Source organism: Podarcis tiliguerta (assembly GCF_965153285.1).
Source record: "Podarcis tiliguerta genome assembly, chromosome: 5".
NCBI classification, from domain to species: domain Eukaryota; kingdom Metazoa; phylum Chordata; class Lepidosauria; order Squamata; family Lacertidae; genus Podarcis; species Podarcis tiliguerta.
Genome location: NC_139538.1, coordinates 95,247,276 through 95,271,093, shown reverse-complemented (window position 1 = coordinate 95,271,093; position 23,818 = coordinate 95,247,276). Strand labels below are relative to the sequence as shown.

The following is a 23,818-nucleotide window of genomic DNA, read 5'->3' as shown; positions in this document are numbered from 1 at the left end:
CTGATTTTGTAATCGGCCCGAAAGCGCTGCCCTCGTTTTGCCCTTTCCAACTTGGAGCAGGGAGATCTGAGTTTGTGTCCCAGTGGCCTTGGGCCAGTGGCTCCGTCTCAGCCTAACAAACCTCACAGGACAGTTGTGAGGATAAAGCAGAGGTAGAGCAAGAATCAGGTGCGTGGCCTCAGGTTCCTTGGAGGAAAGCTGTGAGAGAAACACAACAAACACAGCTGACAACTTGCATATTCAATGCCCATTTCCCTCATTTGTATTCATGCCTCTCATCATCCTATTTGGGAGGTGAAAATTCACTTTGAGAGGTGTTGGATTGTTTTACTGAATATTCACAGCAATTTATTTGCAGAAGAGTAGGTTCCCTCTGGCTTTTACCTTATTCAGGGTTGATCAACGGCAATTGCAGTTCCTCCAAGGTCATGCCATTCAGAAGTTTGCTATTCCACTGTTGTCTGCACAACATGCACTCCAACAGGCAATGAAAAGGGGCTGTGCCATTCACCTCCTAGGAGCTGAGGCTACTGGTTTCAATCTATAGCCATTGAGGCAGTTGCCCGTCTTTTGTTTTGAGAGAAACTTGGAGGGGAGGGGAGACAGGGCAATAATTGCTTCAGGTCATGGACAGCAGGTCAGACAACTAAGCACAGGTGAGGCCGGGCTCCTGCTGTAGGTGACAAAGTTGCCCACCAACCAGATAAAAATACTTGGGCTGCTCCTGTGCCTTCAGCACCACCCTCATGTTCAGGAATTCTTCAGTGATTTTTTGATATTATAAAAATAATCTGATGGTCTGCAGATCAGGTTGCTGAAATGGAGCACGAGCTGGTAAAAAGGTGGCAGTCTTCTTAGGCAAATCCCAAGGAACTCGAAGGCTGCAACCCAAGCATCTCAGCTTTGCATTTAACAAGGCACATCCACCAGGATAGGTCGCCGTCTTACGCCTGCATCTTGCCAAGTCCCATCCATTGGTAGGCAGAGGGGGGCGAGTTGAAATCCAGCTTGATTCAGCATCTGGGGAAGAGAAATGGGTCAAAAATATTGGTAACTGCATATCATTTATTTATTTATTTATTTATCTATCTATCACCGACCCTTCACCCTAAGGTCCTAATAAAACATAATACTAAAAACAATTTAAAACAACAAAGCTATTGTGGCTTCTGCAATTAATACCATCAAATACCCACCAAAATAAAACAAGGAGATAAAAAAGAAAATTGAGAGGTGGGGGAACACGTGGAATTTCATCATGTGTGCTCCTCAAACCCCTACTCCTGCCGCTTTTGAGCCCATCCCTCAAACAAACCTTGAAATGATAATAGCCATTATTCCATTTTGCTTCCAGGCGAATCTGCACATACAGTTGTCTTGCCAAGCTTATTTCTGCAAGCTGTTTACAGCTGAAGGACAATGGCTACAGGAGCCAGCCTCAACGGAGGGAAGGTCTCTCGACAGCATCTTTAACAGTTATAATAGAGGTTTGCTTTCAGCAGCAAGCAACAGGTGTTGAAATCCCCTCTCCTACACCACCATTAATAGTGCCGAAGCCCTGTCTGTCCTCTCTTGCAGCTGGCCTCCTTAACTGGCAACAGTGGCCTGTCATTAAGAGCAGGAAGAACTCACAGGTGCTTGAAGACTGCACAATAAGATAGGGTTACTGAGACAATAGTCATGGGTTCCCTTTTGCTTTGTTGTTGTTTTTTAAATAATATTTATTAGAAGTTTAATAGTTACAGGAAAAAAGGGGAAAAACAATAAAAAATTTAACAAACAATACATCAAAAATAGAAAGAAAAAACAGTACATCAAAACAACAAGAAAAAACAAAAACATTTAAAAACACATCCAAATTCCATGTCTTTATCTTTCATTTACTTGTTTCCTCGACTTCCTCACACCTCCCTTTTTTGTATTCTAGTTCAAATTAGCTAATTCAGCAAATCCTTTCCCTCTTTCTCAATTTTTTGTTCTGTAATTTATCTTACTCTAAATTTTCCACCTTAACCCATTAACAATCAGTTTTTGCTTAATTCTTTATAACATTTCTGCTAAAACCATATAACTTCATTCCAGTATTTTTCTAACATTCATTAATTTTGCAATATTTCTGTAAATATATTTTATATTTTTTCCAATCCTTTTGCTTTGGAATACAATATATTTCCTTGTTCAGCTGTTGGCAAACTTGGGAGTTTGGGCTTTCTAATCCAAAGAAAACAAAGGTTCTATCAGGGCGGGGCAGCCCATTTTGCCACCTGAGGTGAAACAGGAAGATGCTGCCCCGTGGTTGCCATGCCAACGCCAACGTCTTCCTTGTCTGGGTTGCCTGGCAGCACCAGTGAAGCAGTCATAGCAATGGCAGGTTCCGGCAAGATCTCGTGAGATCTCCATGGGCTCTTTCCAGATCTTGTCAGCAGCTGCCACTGCTGCCACTTCTCCACCAGCTGCAGGGGCAGCAACGTGCGCAGGGCACCTCCCTGGGCACTGCCTCTTGGGGTTTTGCCAACCCCATAGCCTGCCTCAGGGACGTGTTGGCCCTGCGTCCTATTCATGCATTTATGTGCTACTCTCATGTGCAGGCATGAGCAGGGCCATATTTCTGTCCCCAGTGTTATACCACCTCCACCCCAATCTTTGATTGCTGGGGTATCTGAGAAAAGAATAATTCACCGAAAGGGTCTCAATGGGGATGCATCACTGGGAGGAATTGCAAAAAGTGCGGGACTGCTCCCACTTCTACATGAGTGCCCTATATATGGATAAACTCAAGAATGGGGCAAAATGTCATAGAATCATAGAATAGAATCATAGAATCATAGAGTTGGAAGAGACCACAAGGGCCATCGAGTCCAACCCCCTGCCAAGCAGGAAACACCATCAGAGCACTCCTGACATATGGTTGTCAAGCCTCTGCTTAAAGACCTCCAAAGAAGGAGACTCCACCACACTCCGTGGCAGCAAATTCCACTGTCAAACAGCTCTTACTGTCAGGAAGTTCTTCCTAATGTTGAGGTGGAATCTTCTTTCTTGTAGTTTGGATCCATTGCTCCGCGTCCGCTTCTCTGGAGCAGCAGAAAACAACCTTTCTCCCTCCTCTATGTGACATCCTTTTATATATTTGAACATGGCTATCATATCACCCCTTAACCTCCTCTTCTCCAGACTAAACATGCCCAGCTCCCTTAGCCGTTCCTCATAAGGCATCATTTCCAGGCCTTTGACCATTTTGGTTGCCCTCCTCTGGACACGTTCCAGTTTGTCAGTGTCCTTCTTGAACTGTGGTGCCAGAACTGGACACAGTACTCCAGGTGAGGTCTGACCAGAGCAGAATACAGTGGCACTATTACTTCCCTTGATCTAGATGCTATACTCCTATTGATGCAGCCCAGAATTGCATTGGCTTTTTTAGCTGCCGCGTCACACTGTTGGCTCATGTTAAGTTTGTGGTCAACCAAGACTCCTAGATCCTTTTCACATGTACTGCTCTCAAGCCAGGTGTCACCCTATATGAGTGCCCTATATATGGATAAACTCAAGAATGGGGCAAAATGTCAAACCTTTCTTTTTGTTTGGCTTGGGGGGGGGATTAGGCTATATTATGTGTTGTAGTGATACCACACCTCACTGTAAGATGCTCAAACTCAGGACGAAAGGGAGAAGCATGATCAACTGCTGCCCGGAAACCTACGTCCCCACTGTAGAAGAACTTGTGGATCCAGAGTCGGCCTCTACAGACATTGTTAAGACCATGTTCATGGAAGACAATCTTACTTGGCTACAAGTGATCACCAAAGAAGTAAGAAGATGATACCTTGCTCAGAGCTGAATGGAATATATTTTCCATGTGTGGAGTTTTGTTTTTGTTTTGTTGGGTTGTGGCTACACCAGTTATGATTGACATGTGCAAAGGAGCCCAATGTGGTATTAAAGGGAAACAGTTTTGTATATGGCCAAGAAAATCTGATTGGCTTTGAAAGCAACCCTTCAAGGCAGAGTCATTTGACAGTAGCAAATGAATTATGAGCATGACATGCCAGTGAACTGGGCGCAGCGACAGCAGGTCACCCAGGTGAGAGGACTTTGTGCCCCAGGATCAAAAAATAGAAGGCGGGGAGAAGGGGAAAGCACTATTATAGATGCTGGCAAGCCGAGGAATGTGGCTTTAGAGAGATAACAACAGCCTTGGAAGCCACGAGGCGCTGGCCGCAGTTGGGAAGTGGTGCATTATTTTGCTAGGAAAACTCAAATGCCAATGGTCTTGAAAGAAAGAAAGAAATCACTGCCTGATTTACAAAATTACCATCTTAATATAAAGTGCAACATATCCCCAGAAGAGGCTAAGAGATTTCAAGTAGCGGGAGGGGGTGGGATGAAGACCACTTGCTTTGATGGAGGAAGAAATGTATAATTATTGTCACTTCTTCTCTTTCTGCTTGTTCCAGATCAGGGGTCAGCAACCTTTTTCAGCCGTGGGCCAGTCCACCGTCCCTCAGACCATGTGGTGGGCTGGACTATATTTAGAAAAAAAATATGAAGGAATTATTAAAGTAAGGTAAAGGTAAAGGTACCCCTGCCCGTACAGGCCAGTCTTGACAGACTCTAGGGTTGTGCGCCCATCTCACTCAAGAGGCCAGGGGCCAGCGCTGTCCGGAGACACTTCCGGGTCACGTGGCCAGGAAACGCCGTTTATCTTCCCGCCAGTAAGCGGTCCCTATTTATCTACTTGCACCCAGGAGTGCTTTCGAACTGCTAGGTTGGCAGGCACTGGGACCAAACAACGGGAGCGCACCCCGCCACAGGGATTCGAACCTCCGACCTTTCGATCGGCAAGCCCTAGGAGCTGAGGCTTTTACCCACAGCGCCACCCGCATCCTGAAGGAATTATTATGCCCCACAAATAACCTAGCTGCCTTTTTCTACAAGGTGTTGAAATGTCAGACTTTATTGTTAATGAATTTTTGTAAATCACATATAGAGTTGTTTAGTTTGTGATTTCTCTCTGTGTGTTCCTTGGGCATGGTATTTCACCCAGAGAGCAACAATGGAACTGGAACCCTGGGTGGTGAGGGAAATCTGCGGCTGGGAAGACCCCTCTCTACAGCTTCTCCATCCACTTTGAAAAGTGCTGCCCCTGGTAATTTCCAGCTGTTCATCTGTGACACAAGTCTCCAGACACAGGTCTCTGCTCTGCATCCAGGTCCCAGCCTGGATGAGAATATATCAGAGAAAGAAGGGCACATCAGTGGCGTAGCGTGGGTTGTCAGCACCCGGGGCAAGGCAAGTAATTTGCGCCCCCCCCCCCGCTGCACTGTCCCTCCCCCAGATAGTCCCTCTCTCTCTCTCCGCACCGCACTGCACCGCACGCCTGGCACCCCCCCCTCCACAGTGGGCGGCAACCCGGCGGCTCGGATCAGATTCGCACAGCCAGCACTGCAGTGAGAGAGAGTGAGTGAGCCAGGTAGGGGCAGAGAGCTGTGAGTGCAAGCGCGCGCCCCCAGATGTTGCGCCCGGTGCGGCCGGGCCCCCCTGCACCCCCCACGCTACGCCACTGAGGCACATTAATGCAACATATAAAATATACACATTTTGAATACCCACATTTGACATAGAATGACGCACATGAAGGAACCATGTTCCAAATCAGTCAGGTGGCCCTAGGAATCAGTCCATGAAAACTATTTTCCAAGCTATTCGTCTCCCATGACAGCCCAATCTTCCATGTTTTACTTCCCTTGACCTTGAGCCACTATACAAGAAAATGTAAGTGACCCAAGTCATTACACTGCAGCCTCAGCCTGGTGACTGAGAGCTAAAATCCCCAAGAGGAAGATGCCACAAAACTCTAATGAATAGTTTATCCCCTCATTACACTTGGAAAAGCCAAAGGATTATAAAGCCGCAAAGCTGAGGAACCAGCATTCACGTTTTACAAGTATCTGGGTAAATCTCCTTTGTAACTAGATCTGCATATTATCCTATTAACAGAAGTAACTGGAATTTAATAATTTAATGGAAATTGTAAACGTAACGCAAAGGGACAATGTATAGAATGACAGTGTCATTGAGTCTCCTGCTGCAAGATTCACCATGAGACAAAATTTAATATAGTAAAGCTTCCTCCACAAAACTGAAGCCCTCATTGCAAAACAATTGTGGAGATGGTAATACTCTTACAAGGGTGTAGGAAAGAATGTGCCAATTTGCCAGACATAGCCAGTATTCGGCCCTCGCAAATAGCATCCGGGAGGAAATCGCTGAAGTGTCTGAGAAAATCCCATGTTAGAAGTGTTGTTCAGCAACTTGGCAACCCTACCCTAAACCTCATTACGTTGTAAGTTTATGAAGTACTGTTATCATAATTTTATATTCATGGAGCATGTAACTATTATGTAACTGCCAAACACTGGCTGGATGCAGAGAGTGGTGGGATGTACCAGCCAGGGAACCCCTTAGGGGAAGAAGGCTGAGAGCCAGGGGACTGGAGGGAGGAGGAGGAGGAGTGGTCAGAGGGAGAAGAGGGAGCAGACTGTGAGGAGGAGCTGTCAGAAGCTGGAGAGGCAACAGTGAGCAGGAAGAGTCGTTGGCAGAGTGCAGTTCAGACTCTGAGGCTGAAGCAGAGAAGGGTCAAGAGGCAGAGTGGAAACAGGCTGCTGAAGAGTCCAGGGAGTCTCCCCCTCCTGCTGCGACCAGCTCCCCCCCCCCCCCGTGGCCTCCAAAAACACACAGAGAAATGAAAAGAACAGAACAGAGATTAGTCATGCACAGACACAGTTTGAGAATGCATAGGGGAAACCCAGGCGAGGAGGAACTTAGACAGGGATGGGAAGGCAGGGACCTTCAGTCTTCAAAACTGTGCCATCAGGACAAGACCTCCTAAGAATAGTTACTGAGACCACCAGGTCTGAGCTGTGGTTGTTTCCTGGAATAAAGATTTAACTTCACTGACCTCGGGTGATTTATTGTTTTTTGTTGCTGATCTACGCCTGACTCAAGCCCTAACAGTGACATAACATTGCAATGTAACATAAACCAACTCCTAGGTTCTTTCTAGTAATACACTATCCACTATATGTATTGTTGATGGGTTAAATTGCTTTAGGGTGTTTCATGGGCATATACATAATGCCAGCAACCATTTTGCGCATGCCCAATTGATGTGCAACTGCTGATCCACTTGGACCCAGAAGAGGGCAGAAAGGGGGTGGAACAGGGGTGGGGAATAATGAGGGGTAGAATGGGGCATAACAGCGCAGGCTTTTGAGTGCTCCACTAGCGTACATGTGGGAACCAAGAACAGAACCCCCATGCAAAATGGTCACTGTCTGTATATATATTCCTGTATACATAAAAATGTAAGGTGTCATTACACTCTGCAGTAGGCTTGGCCGCCAATGGGCAGCCACACCAACTGCAGCATGAGGAATGGCAGGCAGGCCCAGGAAAGCTGTTGAACAGGAGGGGGGGGGGGTCCTTCAAACAGTGGTTTATAGCAAGCCACTGTGTGGAGCGAGCGTGCACACACACACACACACCACCTCTGTTAAATATGCTGGCAGCAAGGTTTCATTGGAGAAAAGCAAATACATTTATTTCTCCTGAGTTTGTAATTCCTACATGTGTTACTTTAAACCACTAGAAGGCACTATTTGTGTAGGTATCTAGCCAGCATTTGTTTGTAGCTCTCTGTCTAAGTTAAATCTACCCCTAAAAGCTGAGCCATTTTGTTTCTTGTTCTTTCCCAACTCTCTCTCTCTCTCATCTCCACACATTGTGTAAATAGTTCCTGCATGAATAAACTCCATAAAGTGTAAGTGATTGTTCCAATCTAATTCATCTAAGCTAACAGTTTTCACAGAGGGGAGGCTCATGTGGGAATTAGAATGCAGTTACCTTCCAAATCCAATGTGTATCAGAGAGGGTCTATCATTCCATCTATCCAAGTATTGGCTGGTTGGAGGGGAAGGGAGAGAAAGAGAAAGAGAAAGAGAAAGAGAAAGAGAAAGCACCAGGATCCCTTCCTTCTCTGGACCTTTGTACCATCAGATTACTTGCTCCCTCTAAGGAGTCTGTCCCACAGTTTGAAAATCACTGACATATTAATATGAGTAAGCAGGCCAGTAAGCAGTCTAGTAAAAGCAATCTGTGGAATAGTAACTTTTGGTAGATATATTTGTGAAGATATGAGGGAACATACATGTTCACTGCATGAAAAACGATGAGTTAAAAACACAGTGGAGTGACATATGCCATGTTAAAAAATGAACATGTGAATCCAGCAACCGACTTGGGAAGATATAAGCAAAACCTCCTAATGGTGTTAGAATAAAGGCTTTTGCTTTGGCGACAAATAAAGGTTTTATCTGAACACAGAAAGCTTTTCTGTGATGTCACTGGAAGACAAAAGCTCTACATAATCTTCACAAAACAGATGGGAAGGTTTGCCGTGGAAAACAACCCTGGGTTAAAAGGAAAGACGAAAAAGAGACAGCCATTGCCAATTTAAAGATCAGCTGATTTTTAGATGAGATTAGAAGAGGCAGAAGAGCTTAGAGCAGTGACAATTCCAGCCAGGGCAATGAGAGAAGTCTTTTCAACTTCTTTTATGTTTCAAACAAGATTGAAAAGCCAGTTATGTCTGATCTCATTATAACAAGCTGGCGAAGACAGCGGGATTGTCAGATGAAAGAGCTGCCGTCCCAGAGACGAAAGATACAATGAGATAGAGAATCTCTCTCTTTCAATGAAAAAGTATGTGCCCTTGCATGCACTTCCTATCTCACTGCATTGTGAAGAGCGCCATTGACCCGAATATCCCCCGGTGGCTGGGGAATGGAGGAGGCAAAATAAAGGGCTGTGGACAGTGAGGGGAGGTTGTGCATTCCCACAGATGCACATGAGAGAGGGAGGAACAGCATCAGTGCCCCCTTGAGCAAGTGGTGCTGCATTCCCCAGGATGGCCGTGGTGAGATCAGGAGAGCTTCAGGTGGGCAGCTATGTGCACACCTGCAGAATGCTGTAGCCAACCTAAAGGTCTCCTGACATTGTGTCTGCCCCTACCCTCCCTGTCAAAGAGTAAGCTGGCAGTAAATCACACCATTCAAGTGGGAGTTAACTCGTTATTACCTTCATTGGCTTCATTGACTGTCAGCTCTAATGAGCACAACTTCCCAGGCATTTCCCTTTGACCACACATTGTTGTCCCACCAGCACTCCACGGGCTCTGAGCCGTCTTCCCTGGTTCCCCAGCTAGTTCTTCCCACCATTCCTCTGCATCCAACCAGTCCATGCCACTACCCCCTTTCTGGTGAACATGGAACCACCTGCCACTGGAGTACACCAAATCTACATGCACTGGGCCCCAGCAACAGCAGAGCAGCAGGAGCACTGTGACTTGGCAGAAAGCACTTACAAGGGACAGAGGCAATGTGATAGACTCCTTGATGTTCATCTCCCCACCCTTCCAGGCTAAGGGGGTCCAGAAAGGGCATCTTCCCAAAAGTTCCCCAAATCCTGGAGTCATCCCTGAAAGTACAGGTCATGGGGGGGGCGTGAAAGGAACACCCATGTGAGCACATGATCTTAATGTTCATATTTTCCATTTTCAGAGAAGAAGAGATCTACAAATATTTTAACTTATGCGGGATGTTTTTTAAAAAAACAAAAACAAACCAAGATTAAAGTCTATAAACTCCTCTCCTTGAAAATCATGTTTAATTATAGATTTCTAGTTTAATATCAAGAAAATCAAACAGTAGGATGAAACAATTTACAACTTTTGTACACTATGCTCCCATTTCACTTATGTCTTACATTTAAAACAATGGAAACTCAACAAGATTATATTACAAAGTGAAGAAAGATAAATAATTCAAAGATTCCAGTTGTAAACTGGTTACCACACAGGGTGCTAAGAATAGTTATTGGAAGAGTTTTTGAAGAAATAAACTGTGCTGGGGAAAAATAAAGAATAAGGCAAGAGGAGCAACTGATTCTTCGAATAAGAAAGAAGCCGAAGCTGGAAGACGCCTTGGCTCAAAGACCACAAGAGAAGCTGACTGGACAACAGCTAGCGATTAAGAGATCAAACAAGACAGCTAAATCTTATAATTTATTGAAGCAGAGGCTTCAGGCTTTGGCAATAAGCCACATCAATTGTTATTATCATTAAAACAAAAGAATATATTAATCCCTCCAATAGAAAATCATGCCAAGGTAGCAGAAAGCATTGTCAAAGAGTTTCTATCTCATTACAGATATTTATTTATTTATTTACTTATTAAATCGCACACTTCTGACAATCCAAATATAGGAGCAATTGAAAGGCATTTCATTATCTATGCCTAAATTTGCTCATGGGGATATTTAAAACCCTAGATGAAATGAATTAAGTTTTAAAGGAGACAAAAAATAAATAAATCTTCAGGCATACACATTAAATAATTGTAAGGTAGGACAGTATTGCCCTGATATTTCAGTTGAAGGGTTTGCCTAAGGCAAATTTGTGGAAGAGGCCACAATCCAGGGTCTGGCTGCTTTGTACCACAGCCTCAACGTTACTGTAGTGCACCAGATATTATATGTTCCAATGTTACAGAAAACTCGCGCTGCAGTGAGGGGGGGATAGAGCCTTCTCTGTGGTGTCCCCTATTGTGGAACGCCCTTTCCCCACAAGTATCATCTATCTATCTATCATCTATCTATCATCTATCTATCTATCTATCTATCTATCTATCTATCTATCTATCTATCTATCATCTATCTATCTATCATCTATCATCTATCATCTATCTATCTATCTATCTATCTATCTATCTATCTATCTATCTATCTATCTATCCAGGCAACTTAAGTTGGTTGTTGTTCAACCTGCTCTCTTGTTTTTAGCTGTATCTGTTACTTTTGAATGATGTGTTTCTTATTTTATTGTGCATTTCATAATTTATGTTCTTTTTGCCACCCTGGTACCCGCGCAGATGAACAGTTGGCCTATAAATATTTAAACCAATACATCACTTCCTGCGATCCCCTAGACAGGCGTGCAGCCCTGGGGGTCATCACTGTTTGGTTGCTTTTCTTTGGGCTAGTCTGGTTCCTTCCAACTAGTTATTCCGGCCAATTGAACAGAAGCTGAAAGAAATACTGAGGCCCTAATGACCACTGTAAGTTTGATTTCACATGAACTGGCATCTTCTGAGAATGTGCCAAGGATAACCCTTGCTGAAATGCTACAAACTTGCCTTTTGATACTGGTGCAATTTCCCTGGACTGCAAACTGAGTAGATGCCAACAATGTGATTGGCAATCCCCCTGAATCATGAAAGGCAAACAAGCTTTCTTTTGGTCTATGATTTCCAGGGGAAATTAATTGCATGGGCTCTCTACGGATGACCACACACACACACAATTCTGTACCAAGCTAACATCAGTTTTGCAGTATTTTTTAACAGCCATGTGGAACATTAACAAACTGAATGGCGAGCCTGTTCCTATCTTCCAGGAGTGGACAGTATGGTGGTGCAACACCTGGCCTCCCTGCAGCTGGAGAAAGCCTCTGATATGAAGAAGGGGCACTTTCATCCTCCTTCCTCTTTATATTCTGCCACTGCCAAAAGTCGAGCCGGCAGATCTGCGTCCGCACTGAATCATTGCTCCTCTCCAAGAGGGGAGGACTCACCTGGACTTCTCCACTCCCTTATCCATCCCTGTGAGTTTGATGCACATCACCATACCTCTGTGCCAACCCTGACAGCTATCTCCCTATCAATGCGATTTCATTGTAGCCTAGTTCATGAATTCACCTGCATTTCACCATTTCATCAAGTTGGGGAATTCATAAGGGTTTGGTTACCGACTCTGCCAAAAACTCCTCTATCTCTTGGGCAATCTCTACTTGCCACCCACTGTTGGGAGCGAGTCAGCAGTAAATCACACTGCGCAAGTTGGAGTTAACTCTTTGCAGTGGTACCTCTGGTTGCGAACGGGGTCTGTTCCGGAGGCCCGTTCGCAACATGAAAAGCCCACAACCTGAAACGTCATATCAGTGTAGGTGTGCAGCACGATTTGGTGCTTCTGTGCATGCGCGAGTAGCGAAACCCGGAAGTAACCTTTTCCGGTACTTCCTGGTCGCCGCAGGACACAACCAGAAAAAACGTAACATGAAGCAAATGTAACATGAGGTATGACACTATTAGCAAAAACACTCACTAAGCCCTGTTCCCCCTTCAGCTTCCAACACCTCCGCTTCTTAGTGTCCCAGCACCCAGGGCCAGATTTAGATGAAGAGAGGCCCTAGGCTACTGCACTTGTGAGGCCCCTCCCAACCCCCCACCCTCACGACTAGAAGAAAATGGAAGGGTGTTATCAACAAAATTGAATGGAGATGGGTATTTAGAATTCTGCAATTCACAATTTCTCCTCTAAAGGACATCAGAAAACTTCATCAAAATTTGTTTACAAACTTGCACTCAATTACAGGTCTGATTTCTGAAGGGCTTTGCTGACCTTGTGAAAATGACCTAGCACACGGATTTATATCTCTAAGATTCTGCAGATTTTGGCTGTGAACTAGGGCCCCACAAAAAAAAATCCAAGTTGGGCCCTAGAGTTTCAAATTGGGCCCCACTGGCTGGCCCTGAGTCTCATAGTTGCTGGGTCTGAGTTGCCCTGCCCTCGCATGAAGTCTTGGGTTTGCAATTTTGGGACAGGGGAGATTGCCCGCTGTTTAGGGCTGGGGAGCTGGGGAGGCCCCCTAGAGGCCCTAGGCTTCAGCCTACTTAGCCTATACATAAATCCGGCACTGCCAGCACCACTCCCCGGGCTCTAAGCCTTCTTTGATTGGTGGTTGCCTCTCTGGTTCCTCTCACCATTTGCCTGTGTCCAACCAGTCCATGACACCCACTAAACGTTGTTAATGAACATAATGCTGGCAAATAAATTAAAGCGGGGAAATCATCATATAATTTTCAGTCACAACACTGGACCAAATAAAGCATTACCTTCCTCATCACCAGTAAAAAGTATTTGGGGGGCAATGGGGTGATTTTATTGCTGTAAATACATTCCATTTATCTCCACTGTTGCTCCACCAACACCTGCAATTTATCACTTGTATTTCTCAGGTGCTTGACAGGTGGGAACAATTCATGAGGGAAATTTTAATGTCTCTCCTGCTGAAGATTTCACATTGTATGTGCAAATCCTACTTGCCCTTCAGCCTGTCGGGCTGCTCTCCCAGCCATAAGCAATTCCACAGCTCTCAAGAGCACCATCTAGAATTGTGCATGCATATAAATAAGAGGATAAGAAAAGCTGCACTCAGCAAATCCCTCAAGCCTGCATTATCTGTTAATTCTTGCTTTTCTCATTGGACAATACAAAAATGTAATTTAGGAGGTCCATTTATCTCTCCATTATAAAGGGAGTCTCAAGACATCAATCTGATGCCTTTTTGTTCCTGAGAATATGAGCGAGTAGTCATTGCGAGATGGAATAAAGATGAGGCAACCAGATGTCGAAGGCTGAATAAGTCATGTTGGCAGGGCGGGGGGAATTCAGAGAGGACCAACAAAATTATTTAAAGATGTGGAGGTGCTCAATATGGTGGACTGGGTATGAGAGTCATTTCCAGAATTATCAATTAGCATTTAATGCACATAGCAGAAGGTCAAAAAAACATTTTTTTTCAGCTGACTGAACATGAAAACCATACACAAATATATATCCATGCTGCACAAAATTCCCAAATCTAATGAATGTTAACATTTGCCTGTGAGCACCAAGAATTCCAAGCAAATATTGTGAATGGCCAAGATCTCAGAGGTCCTCCTCTTTCCCTCTCTCCATAGGGATCCACTATGGATCTATGGGGTCTTCTGCTTTGTCCCATACTGTCAATAAGTGACCTCACCAAATCCCAAGGCTTTCTAATACCATCTGTCCGCTCATGATGTATTCATCCCTTCATTTCTACTCCAGGACTTTTTCTCTCCCCTGATCCCACAACTCCCATTGCCAGCCTGATAGCCTGCTTAAATATTTCATTGACGTTTCAAACTCAATATTCCCAATACCATACATTGTTCCTTCTCAAAAATATCCATTGACAAGGTTCATCCCACTGAATGAATGAAACATTGAAAGAATAGAGTTGGCATAATCTTTTACTCCTCTCTCTCCTTTGCTTTCCTTAGGAGGAACATCGCCTGGCTATTGTTTTCTTGATTTCTTGATTTAATATGCTGTAAACTGCTTTGAGGTTGTTATTAAAAATATAAAGTGGTATAGAAATTTTAAAAATAAATAAATAAAAATATTCATTCCACCACCAAGTCATGTCACTTCTTTTATAACATTGCAAATTTATAGCCTTGCCTTGGTAGTCTCCCCAGAAGAATAAAGGGTCTACCCTACAGCACACACAAAAAGTGGCAGATTTCTCCCCCTCCTTTTTTTTTTTTACAGTCCTCCCCCTCACATTTTACCAGAAACCTCATCCCAACATGTCTGGAGGACCACAGGGGTTTCTACACTTTAGTGTTACATCACTATTACATCAGTGCTTCCTGCAAAGAACTGAGTTATGGAAGGTGCCTGTAGCCTGAAATATTTAGGTTACAGCATTTATATGGTGCCTTTTGCATCTTGGCAGGCCCCACCATGACAAAATGTAAACTTAAAAACCATAGAATACAGAAACTGCACTTGAGGAGCAGTCCTAGGCATGTTTACTCAGAAATCCTTGTGTCCCCAGTAAATTTATTTAGGACTGTAGTCTAAAAAGCAGAGAACAATATAAAAAGGTGGTGTTTAGCTGTTTTATTCAGAGTAGACCTAACTTAGGTGTGTTCATTAATTTTAATGGGTCGAACTCTGAGTAAAGCATAATTGACTACCACCCAAAGAAACCAGATAACACAGCAAGTGAAATCCAAATAAAACAGCCGGTGAAGGAAGCAAATATTCAGGAAACTATTATCACTCAAGATAACCCAGACTCCTGGAGTATTTAAGGGATGTCAACTCCATTTGAAACATTCACTTTGGTAAAGACTGATGTGACCCTACAAACAAGATTTGCCTTTGAAGATAAGAAGTGGCTTTGGAAATGTCACTGCCCCTCAGTTTAACATCCTATCTCCTAGGATCGTTGTGACATTAAGAAGGCTGGAGGAAAATATAACAAATAAAGAATCTGCCCTATTAAACATATTTAGTACTACAGTGGTACCTCGCAAGACGAATGCCTCGCAAGACGAAAAACTCGCAAGACAAAAGAGTTTTTCGTTTTTTTTAGTAGCTTCGCAAGATGAATTTCCCTATGGGCATGCTTCGCAAGACAAAAACGTCTTGCACCTTTTTAAAAAAACCGTCAATGCATTCCTATGGGAAACCGTCAATGCACAGTGGTGCTTCGCAAGACGAAAAAATTCACAAGACGAAAAAACTTGCAGAACGAATTAATTTCGTCTTGCGAGGCACCACTGTAGTTTCAAACCTTTCTTATCTTAGCTTCAACTTAAAAAAAAATGTCTTGAATGCACTTGTCTATAAAGCGGGCCTGGAGGGAGATCTAGAACTGAAGCCAATACAGTTACATTAGTACAAAACTTATACAACAAGGTCCATGATGCAATGATTCTCTCTAGGAGGTTAAATCCAACACTTGCAGGTGGGACATCAGCAAGCTGGCGGAAATACTTAATTTCTAAATTAATTCTATAGGGGAAGAGAGCACAACTTCTAAACTGGCTTGATACTTAATTTCTAAATTAATTCTATAGGGGAAGAGAGCACAACTTCTAAGCTGGCTTGATACTTAATTTTTAAATTAATTCTATAGGGGAAGAGAGCACAACTTCTAAGCTGGCTTGATACTTAATTTCTAAATTAGGTATCAAGCCAGCTTAGAAGTTGTGCTCTCTTCCCCTATAGGCCTTCCCACTAAAGACCAACTCATGTGTTGCCATAGTAACATGGCAGCTGCCAAAAAATACTTCCACATTTTCATATCTCTGTATTGCAGCAGTAGTGCATGTTAATCCTCAGGGTCAAACTAGACGACACGTGAATATGCATTTCTTCTTTTTCCTTGGAAAATAAAAGCAACGAGGATCTGAACTGTGGTGGGCATCCTCCTACCCAGTCACGGTCCCAGTTAAAATCTCCTCTTCGCTCCCTTTGAAAAAAAGGCTTCCATGGACGTGAATGGAAAGAGGGCAAAGAGCAGCTTCCAGGGGAGAGCCTTCACTGGCACCTTTCTTTTGGTGGGCAGAGATAACCCTTCAACTACACACCATGGTTCGGATCCTAATTGCCTCCTTGTTTTTAAAGCAGAAACAAAACACACTGAATGCATGCCCACATATAGTATATAAGCTAGTTTGCCATCTGACTGTAGAGCTGGAACTTGATGAGAACCCCATGAATCGTCTAGTCCAGCCCCCTGCAAAGCAGGAGTCACAGCGAAAGAATCTGAATGGTGTCCCTCAATTGCTGGATCATAGGCTGTTCCCAAGTTTTCTCTCCATACAAGGAGCCCCCTGGAAGGCTGCACCACATGGAACCCTCAGCAGGCAGAAATGGCTTTTCAACTGTAGACATGACCCTGTCTATGAACTGGGCTCAGTCCCAGCCATTGTAATCACACTGGGGAAAGGGACTTAGCAGACTCTGTTGCAATAGATGGTTGGGTGCTTCCGTCAGACATGTTCTTTGCACATTAGAATATTACTGCTGTTGTGGGAGGGAATCTGCAACTTTGGGGAAGAAGGTCTGCAACACTCAACAGCTGAGAAGACAGGCGTGTCTTTGTATTTATAAAACGGCTTTCTCATGGATTGCTGCTTTATTACATTTTGCACATCTGCTGCTGTCAGCTGCGCTTACTGCCTCTGCAATAGCCTGTGCTGCTCTGGCAATCAGAGGCCGGCTATGTTAGGAAACTGGCCATAACAGCCCTTTTCTGAAAACTGAAGAATATCAGAGAACACAATGGATCTGGTTGTGGTATTATAAAACATCTTTAAATTCTAGTAAATTTACCATCATTTAACCAGGACGGCTGCAGAGCAGAGAGCTGGGGAAAGTGACCTCTAATTCACATTTCCACACAATAACAAAAAGATTTTAAAGCATCTCCAAAATAGGAACAGTGGTTTGCCAGAGGCAGGCAGGTACCAGGAAAAAATGGGAAGGACAGCGACTGATGGAACATATGCGTTGCATGCAGAAGATCCCAGGTTCAAGCCCTATAAAAGCCAAGTCTTTTCTTTTTTTAAGAGGGGAGAGGATTTTTGGTAACATAGCTAAGGAAGGCCCATTTTGACCTCTCAGAGTAGACCAGGGGTGGGAACCCCGTGGCCTTCGCCAGCCTGGTGATCTCCAGCACTTTTGAACAGTCAGCACAACCTGATGGTGGTGGTGGTACTGATGGGAACTGTAGTCCAAAACCACAGGTGAGCACCGAGTTGTTCTAGCATATGTTTATTGGGCTGGAGCTTCCATCATTCCCATCCAGCACGACCACTGGACAGAGATGATGGAAGCTGCAGTCTAAACTCAGATTAAAGCCTAATGTTTGTGAAGAATTCTCCTTTACATGTGACTGTGATAGGCTGGCAGCAGAAGAGGCTCCACTCCAGGAAGGATTACACACGTTGTTTTTCATCTTGACACCAGCTCTGCCTCCCACCCTTTTAAGCACCTTGCCTTCCCCTTGGTTGATTAGGCATGCTCACTGTGAACGGCTTTCCCAGTTGGCTCCTTTATTAGTCTCAGCATGTCAGGATAACAGGAGCACAGCGGGGAACAAAGAAGCAGGCTTATAAGAGCTTAGCACCGAGTCAGGCACCTTTCAGAGCTCCAGAGCAAAACAAAACTGTTCTATAGTACCATCTAGTGACCAGAAAAGGTGCATATTGATAAGTCAGCTTTTAGACCGCATTGCCATTTCCTTTTGCACTAACATCATCACAGATGAAAACAACAAAGTTATATCTACATTGCAAACCTCACATTGGTGCTATAAGAGTTTAACTGTGATGCCTTCCTCCAAAGAATACTGGGAACTTAATTTTGGTGAGAAATCAGTTATCTTGAGCTCATTTTGTGGTACTACTATTCCCATGGTCCCAAGTGAATGTGAAGTCTGTTATGTAAGATATGCCGAAGATGCTTGTAGCACTTTACATCCATTGTCACCCAAACCTCCTTCATGAGATGCACAGCTTAAAAAAGACTTTTGGCAGATTTTGCCCTTAGACAGATTGAATGGCATAGCGTTTTATATGAGATCTCATGCAACCCCTGATAAACTTCAGGGTGCTTTGGAGATGGGCAGCCCGCTAGCGGAGGAAGAGGGGTGCGGGGGGAGTGCACCACCCCCGGCAGCGCGATCCTGGTGGGGTGCCATCGCAGCTGCCCCCCTGCCCACGCTGGGCGTCATGCCCCTGCAGGCAGTGTGCCACGCCCCCAGGACACACATCAGCCACACCCCCACCTGCTCTCCACCACTGGGGCAACCAGTGGGCCATAGCTTTCAAACCAATGTTATCTATTTCTATTCCATGTGTGTTTCCTGGAGCAGATGGGTCCTTGAGAGCCTCCACACAGGCACTGACCCAACTCAGAACCTGTTTAGCTTCAGTAGGTTTGTTGGTGCCTTCAAATGAGGCATTGTGATTTTTTTCTCTCCTCTGTACCCCACAAATTTGAACATAAACCATAAGTTACTTTTTCCATTGACTTCCTGTCCTCCCCTTCCACATATGAAAAATGTTCCTTCTGTCAGTTTACATTTCCAATGCATACTTTACTTAGTTTTACATATTTTGGCTAGCTTATTTGGTGTTTAAAAACCATCTATAAATCATCTTCTTGTTTCCCCACTGTTGGAACCAGTGCTGCTACTTACTTATTGTAAAGGTAAAGGTAAAGGTAAAGGTAAAGGACCCCTGACAGTTAAGTCCTGTCGCAAACAACTCTGCGGTTGTGGCGCTCATCTCGCTTTACTGGATGAGGGAGCCGATTTTTGTCCGCAGACAGTTTTTCCGGGTCTTTCGCCAGCATGACTAAGCCGCTTCTGGGGCAATGGAACACTGAAACCAGAGCAGCGCACGAAAATGCCGTTTACTTTCCCACCGGAGCGGTACCTATTTATCTACTTGCACTTTGGCGTGCTTTCAAACTGCTAGGTTGGCAGGAGCAGGGACCAAGCAATGGGTCTACTTACTGTAGTATATGGTATTTAGGAGAGGAGAGTTAGCATTTGAACCGTGTGTCAGGAATATCCCTGGATCAAATCTCACCTCAGCAGTGATCCCTTTAGCTCAGGAGTGGAGAACCCTTCTTTGCCTCCAGATATTGCAGTTCTGTAACATCTGGGGGGTCCACAGTTTCCCCAATCTTCTCTAGGTAAGCCACATTCTCTCAGCCTCAAACCCCCACCTCAGCTACAATATGTTGGCAATGCTTTCTTAGATGATTGTTTTAAGGATTATTGAGATTATATATGTCTTTGAACTATACAACAGAATGAACATGAACATGCATTTTCAGACCAAAGAAAGATGTGCATTCCCAGGCACAATTTAGCCAGATACTAACTTTCTGTACATGGGACGCGGGTGGCACTGCGGGTTAAACCATAGAGCCAAGGGCTTGCTGATCAGAAGGTCAGCGGTTCTTATCCCCGTGATGGGGTGAGCTCCCGTTGTTCGGTCCCTGCTCCTGCCAACCTAGCAGTTCGAAAGCATGTCAAAGTGCAAGTAGATCAATAGGTACCACTCCAGTGGAAAGGTAAATGGCGTTTCCGTGCGCTGCTCTGTGGTTCGCCAAAAGTGGCTTAGTCATGCTGGCCACATGACCCAGAAGCTGTACGCCAACTCCCTCGGCCAATAAAGCGAGATGAGCGCCACAACCCCAGAGTCGGCCACGACTGGACCTAATGGTCCTTTACCTTTACTAACTTTCTGTACAGTTCAGCTGTAGTTTTAAAATAACTTCTAAAACTCAGATCTTTAAGGAAAAGTTTATTGCATATTCCTCTGACACAGAAAAGTGTCACAGAATGGTGGGCTGAGTGTAACATTTTATGGGCAAGCAGGCCCAACACAACTCAGTCACACTCTCCCCCATAGACAAATGTGCATAGAAACAAAGAAGTTCTTATGAAGGCATCGCTGAAGAGGCTTGGCTTTGGATTCTCAGCTGTCAAGGCACTGAGCAAAAGGAGATTATAGCCCTGTTCAGGCATTCAGTGGCATTGTGTGAGAATGGAGGGTGGGGATTTGGTTCAGTTTGCACCTTAAATTTGAATCTGAAATGATACGATAATTGAAACACAGGGAAGTTTCAAAATTCACACTTCAATTTTGTGATGCAGCCCCCCCCCCAAAAAAATTGCAGATATTGGGGCAAGGGATATTCAATAGTGAATATATTGGTGAAAACAACATACAAAAATGCATCCCATTAGGATAAATCGCTCGTAAAAATGTGTTGCATTAGTCAAAATTGCATACAAAAATGTGTTCACCACAAGGAATTCACACAAAATTACATACTGGCCGATTCTGACACTGATTTCTTGTTTACGAGAATTGCTGCAGAAATGTAGAGAACTGAATTCAAGATTGGAAAAATGAGAAACGGAGAGAACCCAAACTGACAGGTCCGTCCATCCCGAGCACTGCAGAGTTCCAACTGTGCAAGGATTTAACACCTACATGTAGCCACTGGGAGCGGGCATTAGCTTTGACGCAAGCACTGGCGGAGGAAGAGGGGTGCAGGGGCAGAGCACCGCCCCTGGCAGCGTGATCCCGGTGCGGTGCCATCGCAGCTCCCCCCCCCCCCGTGCGCGCTGGGCACCACGCCCCTGGGACATGCATCAGCCCTGTCCCCGCCTGCTCTCTGCCCCAAGTGCCGGAGCATGAAGCTCCACTACTGGAGGCAAGGGGTCATCAGTATGCTGGGGTTATTCAACTTTATTTCTCTGTGAAGCAGGGATGGCTGGGAAGGCCCTGAACGAAATGGTGGGCTGGATGAGAATAAACTCAGTCTAAATCCTGGCAAGATGGATGCTCCGGTGATTCCGGCAAGTCGGTTAGTTGCCAGCCCTGGATACAGCTGCACTCTCCCTGCAGAGTTTGGGGTTGCTCCTAGGTCCAGCTCTGCCACCAGAGGCACAGGGGTCACAGGGGCTAGGAGTGCCTTTTACCAACCTTTATTGGTAAGGGACACGGGTGGCGCTGTGGGTAAAAGCCTCAGCGCCTAGGGCTTGCAGATCGAAAGGTCGGCGGTTCAAATCCCTGCGGCGGGGTGAGCTCCCGTCATTCGGTCCCAGCTCTTGCCTACCTAGCAGTTCGAAAGCACCCCTAAGTGCAAGTAGATAAATAGGGACCGCTTACCAGCGGGAAGGTAAACGGCGTTTCCGTGTGCGGCTCTGGCTCGCCAGACGCAGCTTGTCACGCTGGCCACGTGACCCGGAAGTGTCTCCGGACAGCGCTGGCCCTCGGCCTCTTAAGTGAGATGGGCGAACAACCCTAGAGTCGGACATGACTGGCCCGTACAGGCAGGGGTACCTTTACCTTTTTATTGGTAAGACAGCTACAGCTGTTCCAGGATCAGGATAGCCTGAGCACCCTCTGCATGCATTGGTAACCTCATGGTTGGTGCTATGTGGGGCTACCCTTGAGGTTGGTCCAGAGGCTACAGCTGGTGCAGAATGCAGTAGCTGGGCTGCTTCTGGGGGCAAACTGCTGCCAGCATGCAGCACCTTGCGTGCAGCATTTGCACCGGATCTGCTACCAGGTCAAGTTCAAGGTCTTGGAACTAACACAGAAGACACAGCTCAGGACCATGTTACCAGATATACTCAGGTCACTGTGGTCTGCAGCAGAGCCATCTTTCCCATTCGTGTTAGTGGTTCATTGCGCCAGGGCGCCGGCCTCTCAGGGGCGCCCCAGCAAGTGGGGGAGCTGCGCAGCTTTGCCGACAGCCTCCCATTTCCCTGCAAGCCCACCAGCTGCACCCAGTCAACTATATGGCTGCCTTCCCAGGCTGCCTTCTCTGGCGCCCCAACGCCAGAGAGCAGGTCCGCCAGCACGTTTTCCTGCTTGATCGGAGCGGTGGGGGAGGCAGAGGACATTTTCCACTGCCCCCTCCCTTGTTTTGGAGTTGCCGGGGGTGCGCCAGAGGGATCTTTGCACCACGGCGCCAGATATGCTTAAGACGGCCCTGGTCTGTGGGATAACTCCTCCTGCAAGAACCAAAGGTCTCAGAAGCCTGCTCCACAGTAACAGCATGGCAGCTTGCCTTGTGGAATAGCATTCCTCTCAAGCTACACTCAATATCTGCACTTTCCAGACACAACTGAAGGCATTTCTGTCCTGACAAGCTTTCCCAGCCAGATGAATGGGTCTCTGCCATGGGTGTCTATTCTGTATACAAATATCCTGTCGCATAAAGAAAAGCCTGCAGTTGCAGTCAGCCGGGGAAGTGGCCCAGCAAGAATAAATGTCTGTTGCCACTGAGCAGAAACATCAACGCCCTTTCCTTGACTGGCCAGCAGTGCCCTGCACCGACTGCTAACATTTTTGGCTCCGGCTTCTTACAAGCAACCTCAAATCAAGATGTCACATGTAGTCTAAACTAATGTATTTTTAAACAAACGCCCTTGTGGCCTTGAAATATCAGCTGGCCAAATCCAATTTTGAGTTCATCATTATTCACAAGTGTCGCTGAATAGAAGTGATTACTTATATTGCCAAGTATGTCCTTGCAGTTAGGCAAGTAGATTTCATCCCAAGAGCATCAAATATGCTATTGTTGAATGTTTAGAGCAGCCGAAAGATCTTCTGCTTAATGCATATTGGAAAAATATCAGGTCTCTCTGATGCAACCCTGAGAACAAAGCACATTTTCCTGACTGTAAAATTTCCTTAGGCTTAAAGTGTTTCAATTCCATATTTTTATTATTAAAGTTAGAATAAATTACTCAAACATATTAAAATGCCCTTGTTGCATTCACTGCTGCTTCTCAAAAAGAGAAAATCTGTCAACAGTACATTTCATACAGTTCAGCTTAATTTTTGTCATAATGTTTAAGGGTTATCACTGCCTTTTGTTGTTGTTTCCCCCCAAATTTTTGCTTTTGCGGAAGTATTTTTAGTAACTTGATGTGTGCTAGATTTAGCGAACAAACTTGCCAGGGCGCTCTGTTCTTTTCCCAGCTGCAGTCAAGCAAAACCTGTTGCACCGTCTGTTCAGTGTGAAGTGGAAGACATCAGCCAGAACTGAAGTCTAAACTCCTGGTGTGCTGTTGGCCTGGTCTGTTCTTTTCTTAATTTTAGCAATCTTGGGAGAAAAGTAGGAGTCAAGAGATTTATCAAAATACACATACCTCAGCAATCTCGTTAGAAATGTCAGTAAACTAAAGCAGGCAGCCTAATTCCTTTTGGTAGATCTTTTAAAAAACATTATTATTGTTATTGTTGTTGTTGTTGTTGTAGCCTTATTGGAGTTCACCAATTGGGTCTGTTGTAGCCTTATTGGAGTTCACCGGACGAGAGGAAGGAAGTCAAATGACACCGAGGTTGGTTCAAAGAAAGAGTTTATTCTGCACCAAACACGGTTTTTAAAAGGTGAAGATCTTCCAGGAACGAATGAATGAATGAATGAATGAATGAATGAATATACCGTATTTTTCCGTGTATAAGACTAAGTTTTTTATTTAAAATTAATGTTAAAAAGTGGGGGTTGTCTTATACACAGGGGCAATCTCCCCATACGGGGGGGGGGGTGTACCAAAAAT

The 23,818-nt window shown here is 45.0% G+C and overlaps 1 long non-coding RNA gene across 1 annotated transcript; it reads right to left on the bottom strand.

The window, feature by feature from the left end:
- Positions 1-322: 322 nt before the first annotated feature.
- Positions 323-23,539, bottom strand: LOC310677785. The gene is made up of 2 exons (XR_014511446.1): positions 23,408-23,539; positions 323-1,020 (listed from the first exon to the last, which is right to left on the bottom strand). It is a non-coding gene; the product is annotated as an uncharacterized lncRNA (long non-coding RNA).
- Between the last annotated feature and the right edge of the window lie 279 nt (positions 23,540-23,818).